This window comes from Papaver somniferum, unplaced genomic scaffold, assembly GCF_003573695.1.
Source record: "Papaver somniferum cultivar HN1 unplaced genomic scaffold, ASM357369v1 unplaced-scaffold_151, whole genome shotgun sequence".
NCBI classification, from domain to species: domain Eukaryota; kingdom Viridiplantae; phylum Streptophyta; class Magnoliopsida; order Ranunculales; family Papaveraceae; genus Papaver; species Papaver somniferum.
Window position 1 is genome coordinate 296,221 of NW_020624487.1, and position 9,568 is coordinate 305,788.

A 9,568-nucleotide genomic window follows, 5' to 3' on the forward strand; every position below is an offset into this window, starting at 1 on the left:
TCTTTAGCAACAAACATATGCCAACAACATGATATACGCTAGTAACCTAATGCTTCCATAACTAGGCAAAGGAAACTTGTAGTTCCTATATACTTCGGCAACATGTTGATCGCAACTCCAGTTTTCGTTAGTTTCCAAAAAAATTAACAAATGTAGGCCAACTAATGTAGGCCAACTACAAAACATACGCTTGTAGCCTAATGCTTTTGAAACAAAGCAGACACAACTACTAGAACTGCTAGTTCTTAAGTACTCCGGCAACAGTTTAATCACAACTACTGTTTCCATTAGTTTCTAAACACAAAACCAAGTAGATTATGTGGCGACTTGAACTCCAGCATTGCGGGTTTAAGTCTAAGTCATCAACCATCCTCAATAATGTTCCGATTTGTAAGCTTTGTGCAGTCTTTTTAACAATATTAGATCACTTTTTCACTGACCTTAACTTGTAAATTATGGAAGAAGTAGTGCAAATTGCTATCACAAATGTACAGTTAAAATCAATACTTAAACTCAAATAGATAAGAAGATCAACTAGTGCTGTCAGTATCTTCCACCAGCTTTGCGAATCCCCATCGAGCGTGTCTAATTTCATGAACCTGATCAATAAGAGCATCATCTGCAACATGAAAGATCCACCTGATATACACTGGGTGTTGCTCTCTCTTGGTGAACATAATTAGAAATGCTAGCAGCTAGCCGGCTCCCCATGAATTCGCACAGCGAGATTCTTACTATCACCACAAGGACAACTAAATATGATTTCAGGATTTCCAAGTTTCCCATTTGACTGTATCTATGAAATTAGTAAATGCATCATGGTATTCAGGAGTTCCTATACATGTATAAGATATATGAATTTTAGCAGAAAAAGTCAAAATATTTTAAACATGATAGGGGGATGCAATGATAATTATCCTACGGAGTATATGGCTGCTTAATTGCTTTCGGAAGCAACCAGATGACACTTGTACTAAACCAAAACCATGATTGATTGGATAAAATCTAGCTAAAGCACAAGTCATGAAATTAAAACTTGTGAGCCAACTGCAGAGAAAACATTTCAAGTAGTTGCTTGAAGAAACTGCAGAAGGACGAACGGAAGTTCACTCATCCGCAATGTACCTGAAAAGTAAACCGAAGAAGCAATGAGAAAAAGTGCATAGGAACACAAAAGAAAGTTTACCAAAGCTTAAATTGAAGTAATTGGAAGGAGTTACCTACCAGGGTTTGTAAATAAAATTTGGGGATATCAATGAGCACTCAATCCTTTGCTGGCAACCAGGAGTAACTGCGTGATCCAAGTACACAAGGCATATGCTCCTATTTGTTTCCAACAAGAAAACAGGAAATACACAATAAGAGTTATGGAGTAGAATGAGAATGTATCCACAGAAAGGTACACCAAATAGATACAGTAATAGTCAGAAGAACAAGCATATTTCTCGTGGAAACTAAAGTTCACCCCCATAAGAATGACAATTCAGAAATCACTGCAACAGAACAACTAAAGTTCATCTCAGGTGACAATTCACAAATTGAACATGCTTGGGACAGTTTACGCATTATCCAGAAGCAATATACAGCAAATATACAACAGTCTACTCCATTTCCACTTTTCTTACATGGTGGTTCGAAGACTAATTCTTCATTACAAAGAAGCCAGAAGAAAGAAGAAACAAAACTCTGTGCCCCTACCCCTGCCAGAAACGGATATATTGACTTAAAGCCACTGTTAAGTTGTTAACCCTGTTACAGCTAAACATAAGTGAAAAATTGGTTCATTTTTAATAACCAAGATATTGGTGTATTTCCTGACCACATTTTAGGTGTACTAACATTGAGGTTAACTTAACTAGTTGAGTAGGACTGGGACCAGACAAGCTGTTTCTAGAGAGATCAGCTTCAAAAAGATTCATAAGATCTCCAAAACTTTGAAGGAGTTTTACCCGGTTTTTTTCTAAGTGCAAACGTTCAAGACTTGTGAGCTCTCCCATACTTACAGGTAAATTTCCTATTAACATGTTTTCATGAATTGGTAATTCTTGGAGTGAAGTCTTACCAATTGATGATGTTAGTAATTCTTGGAGTAAATCTGTTATCTGACGTTCCTCGATATGTTTGGGAAATTAGCTTCTGAAATGAACCTGGAATGCTTCCGCCAAGCCGATTGTATTATGGATGACTGTAACCTCCTGAATTTGCAATTAACGGGTTAAGCTCTTGAATTTCATCTTGAATTCTTTTCTCCTGCAAAATGAAGTGGTGGAAATCAGTTTTTACCTTTGGGGTCCAAGCTAAATGTATTGAAAAAATTCAACACAGAACAGACTTCAGAAAACACCCTATTGTAGGCAAACACAAAGATCAACAGGTATAATAAACCTCATGAAGCAACGGCCACTTCATTCCATTTCTCCCAAAGCCAGGTAATTGGTGCTGGTTCTAGTGTTGATGACATGAGAGGGTCTGCAATTGGTGCTGCTGAAGGGGATGCAGATTCAAGAGGGTTTGCAATTAGTGCTGCTGAAGGTAAAATACCAAGAAAACACACACTAATTCACAAAGAAAAGCCTCGAATCCAAACTAACATAACCCTAAGAAGCCAAGAGTAAATGGTCTTTACCATCCGTGTCGGCAAAACATAAACTAGAGCAAATTGCTGATGCATTAGATCATTATCAAGCCTATACGACCCAACCTAAATCACCCAAGAAAACACCCAATGAACACACTCTTTAATCATAAATAATAAACCCACTACAAATTAAAATTGTGGAAAACTAATACCATTCCAAAAAAGGGTTTTCATAAATGAGTAAAAAGAGATAAAGCCAAGAAATAGGAAGCGTAGCTAAGGCAAATTAATATTGGACTCTTATCTCATTTTTGAACTAGCTTGGAGAAAAGAATCTTCTAGTTACAGAGATTTCATAGTTCAAACCAGAGCACCCTCTTCTTCACCACTATAACTACTGTTGAGAATGCAATCCATAACATTGGCAAGTGAGACAATATCTCAAACAGGTAATACATATCAAAATGATGACTAAGATTAGCTCAAATGAAGGGGAAAAGAAAGACAAGAAGAAAATTACCTCGAACTGATGATTAATTTCAGGTGCTAAATGATACCCAAACATCTAAATCCCCGACACAAACCAAAACCAATACCCAACTCCAACAAAATGAAAACCCTATTAAGAAATCAATATTTTTTCTTTAGATCAACAAAAGACTCTGAGAAACTAATGTGAATCATAAGAAACTTGAAAAACAAAGATGCAACTCAATTTTACCTTTGAGTAAGGGAAACCTCTATCACCACCTTTCTCAACAGTACTGCAAATCAAAAACTCGCTTCTATAACAGAAGCAAGCCCATTAATGCCAATCAGAAAAAGATCTGTTGGAGAAAATGTTGCAAGATTATGACAAGAACAACTTTCAATCACCATGAGTTCAGCTTGCTTCCTTAACAATTTTTCTTGAATTTTTTTTTCAATCAATCAATTGTCAACACTAACTGCACAAAATCGAAATAACAAATTGATTAAACCCCCCAAAAGAAATGAAATCGGTCAAGAAACCCCAAAATCAAACGAATCCCACACTTACAAAACCCTGGAAATGACAGGGAAAGATAATTGACTCAAAGATTTAAAAAAAAAATTAAGATCTGAACAACATATAGCATCGACTGCAACTTTCTCGAAGAATACAGAGAGAAATCACAACAAACCTCAAACGTTAACAGCCACTTCATTCCCTTTCTCGCACCACATAAACTCGTGGTTTTAAAGTTTATTTTTAGCCTTGATTTTCCCTTGGTGAAAATGTTTGGTTAACTGATTTGGATTTGGTTTGGCCGGAAAAGGTCAATTTGGAATTTCTGAGAGAAAAAAAGAAGGATGAGAGTTTCTTTTAAACTGTGAGCTAGAGATGTGGGGGATCTGAGTTTCAATTCTGGAAACAAGTTTTGCTTTTTGTTTTAGTTTCTTAGAGATAGGGGAGAGATCAATGTTTTTTTAGAATAATTGATACTGAGAATGAAAGAGAAAGGGTGAGATAGGAGCTGTGAAAAAATTTCTAGTCGAGAATTCTAGAAAAATTCATTGAAATTTTAGATTTCACCCAAAAAAAGGCGCCAGCATTCCCGCCAAATCATTTTCCCCAAAATGTTTTCCCGCCACATAAAAATTATGGTTGAAATTCTTTTGCCACCGTTGAATAAGATGGCAATCCTTATACCTTTTGTGTTTTAGTAGATAGCGGTAGGATTAAAAAATCTAATTTTCTATTGGTTGGATATATATCAGGCTGGATCGCGTATATTTAGTTATGGTGTATTGGTGTGGTGTCTTGTGTGTAACCCGAAATTTGCATTGCTAAATATTGGGATCTTAATTGTAGTGACTATCAATAGATAACAAGAAATGGGTGGATAATGAGGAGCGAGTTGAGTTTGAGGAAAAAGGGTTAACCTGATAAAATCCTCATAATTTAAAAATATATTTTTAGAAAAATATTCGATTTTAATGTCAGAATCTTATTCACTGTCGATTCATTCTCTCAAACTTCAAATTGTTCTATCTCAAATTTCATATATTATTCTCATTATGAGTTTGGTATTGGAATTTGTGTAAACTAAACATGACCAAATTAAAAATCGAGTAAAATTGGTGGACAAATGTGTAAAATCTAATGCAGTTGATTCCAAGACAATCATTTGTATTTTTAGTTCACATGCATTTGGAGCGGTTATTTCTTGGTATAGGCCGAAGTCTTACAAATTGGCGTCTCGAACTCAAAATACTCCCGTGCAATACATTTGTTTAAAGGTTAATAGAATTTGCTTAATCTGGCATCTGCTTACTCCACCATTTTACTCTTTAACCGGTAAAACGTTTTTACAAACGAACACTAAGTTAAAATAATATATAATTGGAGAAAATTAGTGCAATCCGTGAGAAAATGAGTGAGGTCGACCGACAATAGGTAAGACTGGTGAAATTTTGGTTTGAATGGGTAAAACCCCATGGAGTCCAAGCTAATTCCAATAAAATCAAGCGATATTCGATAAGATTGAGGATATATAACATATGAAATTGGGTAAGGTCGATGGAAATTCGATTAAAATCATGGATAAATGGAGAAACCTACAGAATCTGAGAGAAGAAATCTACCGATATTGAATAAGATTGACGGATAACAAGCAAAATCGAGTAAAGTCGACCGAAAATTTAGTTTGAATTGATATGTAACCATATAAACCTATGAAATCTATGGGAAATCTAGTGAGTTGAGCGGTATTGGATAAGATTGATTTAAACGCGCGAAATTAACTAAGGTTGATGAACATTTGGTGATAAATTTCTGATAACTGAAGAAACCAGTAGAACTGGGATAAAGAGTAAGGATGGATGTTATCTAATCATAAGATGATGGATGACAAGTGAAATTAATTGAAGTTGATCAAAATTGGATTTGAATTGATAAATACCCATATAAACCCATGGAATTAGAAAAAAGTTGCGTGAGGTCAGGTGATATAAAACACATTGATGAATAACATGAAAATTTAGTTTGAATTGAGTATCAAGAAGAACAAATTGTAAGGAGTACATGGGCAAATATTACGACTAGAGAGAAAAGGAATATTGAAAATTAACTAATTATGAATACAAAAGATCCGATTAAATCAGATGACGGGTGATATTAGGACAAAACCCTACCATTTGATGTATTTTCTTCTCGAGAAAGATATGCTCCATCTTCAATGGAGTAGTTTGCACAAATTTTGACCAAAAAAAGGCATAATCCGGCGACTGGAGCTCCATATTAATGATCTTCAAAATTCTAGTAACTAAAGTACAATAACTAATAAAGCTAGAGGAGAAACACTTAAAAGTGTAAATAGAAATGCCATAAAGATGCAACCAAACTACAGATGACTGGAAGAATATATCGTCGGAAAACAATAAAAACCTTCACAAATCTAAACCCTACCTTCCAATCCAAAAGAAACCAATAAATAATAAAATCTAGATACTTATACTGCTCAGATTTTCTCCAGGAAATCTGAGTAGTTTAGAGCTCGCCGGAAATATTTTCCCCTCGACGGAAATCGTTGATGTCTAGAATGGATAAAAGAGAGAGGAGGAAAAAGTTTTTTGGTTCTGCTATTCGTATTTCACAGTCACACAAATTCTAAAAGATACGTATTTTTATTTTAAATTGACAAGTGTAAATTTTGTTTGCATCCATTAATGGAAATCAATAAGATGAATGCATCACAGAAAAGCTGGTTAAGCCGTTATTAAAGCTTTATGAAATGAGTAATAACCAAAGCATCATTGACAATTTTAGAACGACTAGATTTAACGTGTCACATTCCAATGGACTATATGTATTTTTTTTTGAAGGATACATTTTACACGCTAGTATATGCTACCAAATGATTAGTTTTGTGGACAATTTTTTTAAATGATCGTTTGTGCTCATTTTAACATCCAAGTTCGTATGCATTTACATATTTCTTATTTTTGATAAATGTATACATTTACATAAAAAGTGCCATGTTTTGAACGTGTCTACTAGTCTCGTGTTTTTAATGGAGGAAGAGAGAGCAAGACAGGAGGCTGGAAATTCATCGTTTTTATGAAGTTTCCTACTTATAGTAGTTCACTCACGTCCAGGTTTCGAACTCGGAGCCAGGTTCATCCCTCGAAGTTGACGAAAAGGGGTCTCTTTGAGATTTAGGAGCCAGGTTCATTTCTCGAAGTTTCCGACTTATAGTTGTTCAATGATGACGAGGTGCAGTATCGAATTTTATGAAAAGGTAACATATTTTTGATGGTATTTTAGTTATAATTTCTAATCCGACGATCTAAAATTAAGCAAAAAAAAAACAAAAATTATCTAACGGTCACAATTCCTTGTTTGGTATGACAAAAACAAACACATTCCTCAATCCGTAACCTATTATCTTAACCAATCATATTGTACAAAAACTAATCTAACGGCTCTTATTATTATCATGCGGATTGAGGAAATTCCACCACAATACCGCTCAAACATCCCGTCAAAATTTTCCTCATTCTTCTAGAAACAGCTACGTGTCACCTCTTCCATTTTTCGGATAATAAAAAAATCGAAAACCACCACACGTACTCTTCACACATGTTTCAGAATTGAGGACCACCACATGTTTGGTCTCCCTTGGTTCTTTCTCCATTCAACTCACACACTTTCTCATCTCAGAAAGAGAAAAACTCTTTGTAAACCCTAACTCTTTCTCATCTAAAAAAATCAAATCAAAAGAGTTAATCAATTACTCAGAAAGATAAAAACTCTTTTCACCTCAAACCCCAATTTATGGTATCCGTCAAATTAGAAAACTCTTGATCTACAAAAAATCTCTCTAAAAATTCTATCTGCAACCCTCTGTCATCTGATAAACATCAAACCCAACATCACCTCAAACCTAACTTCACCTTAAACCACAACTTCATCTCAAGAAATCTCAGCTTAAACTACGCCGATTTACATCTCAACATCAAACTCTGGTATAAATCTCACATGTACAGATTTTTTTTTCATGTTCTGTTTGTTTGATACCTGATTTCCTGTATATAATTAGATTTTCATTTTCGTTGTGTTTGAATTCGTTAATTTCTGCAATAATTCGTCACTGATTTCCTGATTAGGGTTTTGTTTTCTTAGCCGAGTTAGGGTTTATTTTCTGAACCGATTCATATGATTTCTTTTTTTTTTTTCTTATAACAAATACCCTTTGCTAATAAGCTTAATTAATACACATAGGAAGTATGATTTATTTCTGAAAACCACAAAATGTTCTGTGACTCGAGCGAGTCAGAACAGATTCATGTTTGTTCTTCAATTTGGTTTGCTGATTGGTTTTTTTTCTGAACTGATTCTTGATGTGCAGAGTTGCTTAAGCTAACAGATGGTGGAGTTTAAATGAAAGAAAAAATCAAACCGAGGGATTGTCACAGCTAATGCGAAGGAAATTTCTCATAGTGCAGGCAACAGTAGTTTTTCCAGCGTAGAATAAGATTTGGTATTACATTGTATCTCATTCTTTTTCTACTGATGTTATTTTGAATCCTTGTTGTATATATGGTGTAATTTTAACCTAGCTTCTTTTGTATGCGACTTGTTGCTGCTTCAAAGATTGCAGAGAACAAGCCTTGTGATGCGGTGATTTTGTTCCCGGAAACCCATTGTTCTAAAAAACTACCACCCAAATGTCAGGAGATGAAAGTAAGACATACTGTACAATTACACTTCGAATTTTATGTGTGTTAATTGATCTGTGCAACAGTACTGATCTGTAATTTATGTAGAAAACAATGAGGACATGAAAGAAGCAACACTGCGAGGAGAATCTGTTTACAATAAACAAATGTGGGACTGCGGCTGCTAAAGCAAAGGAAATTAATCATAGTGCGGGCAACAGAAGTTTTGCCAGCGTAGAATATGATTTGGTATGCATTAATTGTATCTCATTCTTTGTCTACTGATGTTGGTTCGAATCCGTGTTTTATATACCGTGTAGTGTTAACTTACTTGGTTTGTTTGCAACTGCTTGCTGCTTCAAAGATTGCGGAGAACAAGCCTTGTGATGCAGTGATTTTGTTTTCAGAAACCCATGGTTCTAAAAAATTGCCACCGAAATGTCAGGAGATGAAGTAAGACATACTACAAATATACTTAGAATTTTGTGTCTAAATATATCTCTGCAACAGTATATGATCATGTATAGCTATCTGTAATTTATGTAGAAAACAATGGAGGACATGAAAGAAGCAACACTGCGAGGAGAATCTAGTAAAACTCCATCTGACATATATGAAACTGTCTATAATGAACAACGTGGGAGTCTTAACAAACGTGGTCGCAAAGCTTCTCACACTCACAAGAGTTTGGCTGATTTAAGGGAAAAAGAAATACAATTGTTGAATTGAAGAATTGAGTCTCTACAGACAGAAAACATGCTACAGAGAAGAGAAACACGTCGGCTTACTGATCTAATTAATAGTTTTTTTTCTAAACATTATCCTTCCATGGTTGTACCAGATGTATCAGATGATGAAATGGAGGATGATGCAGAGGTCAGTGGGCGAGATCTTGATGTGGAAGGTCAAAATGATGAGGATGACTATGATGACCTAGAGGATGAAAACTACATCCGTGACTATCCTGATATGGAGGATCGAAATGTGGAAGGTGCCATGGATGATGAATTATTTTCTTTATTTGAAAGATTGACGTGGAGGATTCCAATTGGGAGTGGGCCAGCGAGTGATGCATGAATTTCTATTTTATTTTGTTTTGTGTTTTTTTTTCTTTCTTGTTTTTTTTTCAGGTATTAGGATATTAGGGTAGGGAGGATGATAACGAGCATCCAAGGTGTTATGACTTTTTACTCTTGGTTCTGGAAATGAAATGCATATTTTATTAATTTGTTTTGTCAATGCATACATTATACAAAAAAATTGTTAATTAGGATATGATCAAAAATAGTAATTAACTAATTATGAGGT

The 9,568-nt window shown here is 34.9% G+C and overlaps 1 long non-coding RNA gene across 6 annotated transcripts; it reads right to left on the minus strand.

Moving 5' to 3' along the window:
- Positions 1-453: 453 nt before the first annotated feature.
- Positions 454-4,078, minus strand: LOC113336257. Of its 6 annotated transcripts, none has more exons than XR_003353672.1 (8): positions 3,742-4,078; positions 3,455-3,525; positions 3,300-3,363; positions 3,099-3,197; positions 2,386-2,484; positions 2,063-2,250; positions 1,225-1,323; positions 454-1,125 (listed from the first exon to the last, which is right to left on the minus strand). It is a non-coding gene; the product is annotated as an uncharacterized LOC113336257 (long non-coding RNA). The 6 variants fall into 6 exon arrangements; XR_003353669.1 differs by adding an exon at positions 2,627-2,701 and having other exon boundaries at positions 2,386-2,481; positions 3,300-3,525; XR_003353668.1 differs by adding an exon at positions 2,627-2,701 and having other exon boundaries at positions 3,300-3,525.
- Between the last annotated feature and the right edge of the window lie 5,490 nt (positions 4,079-9,568).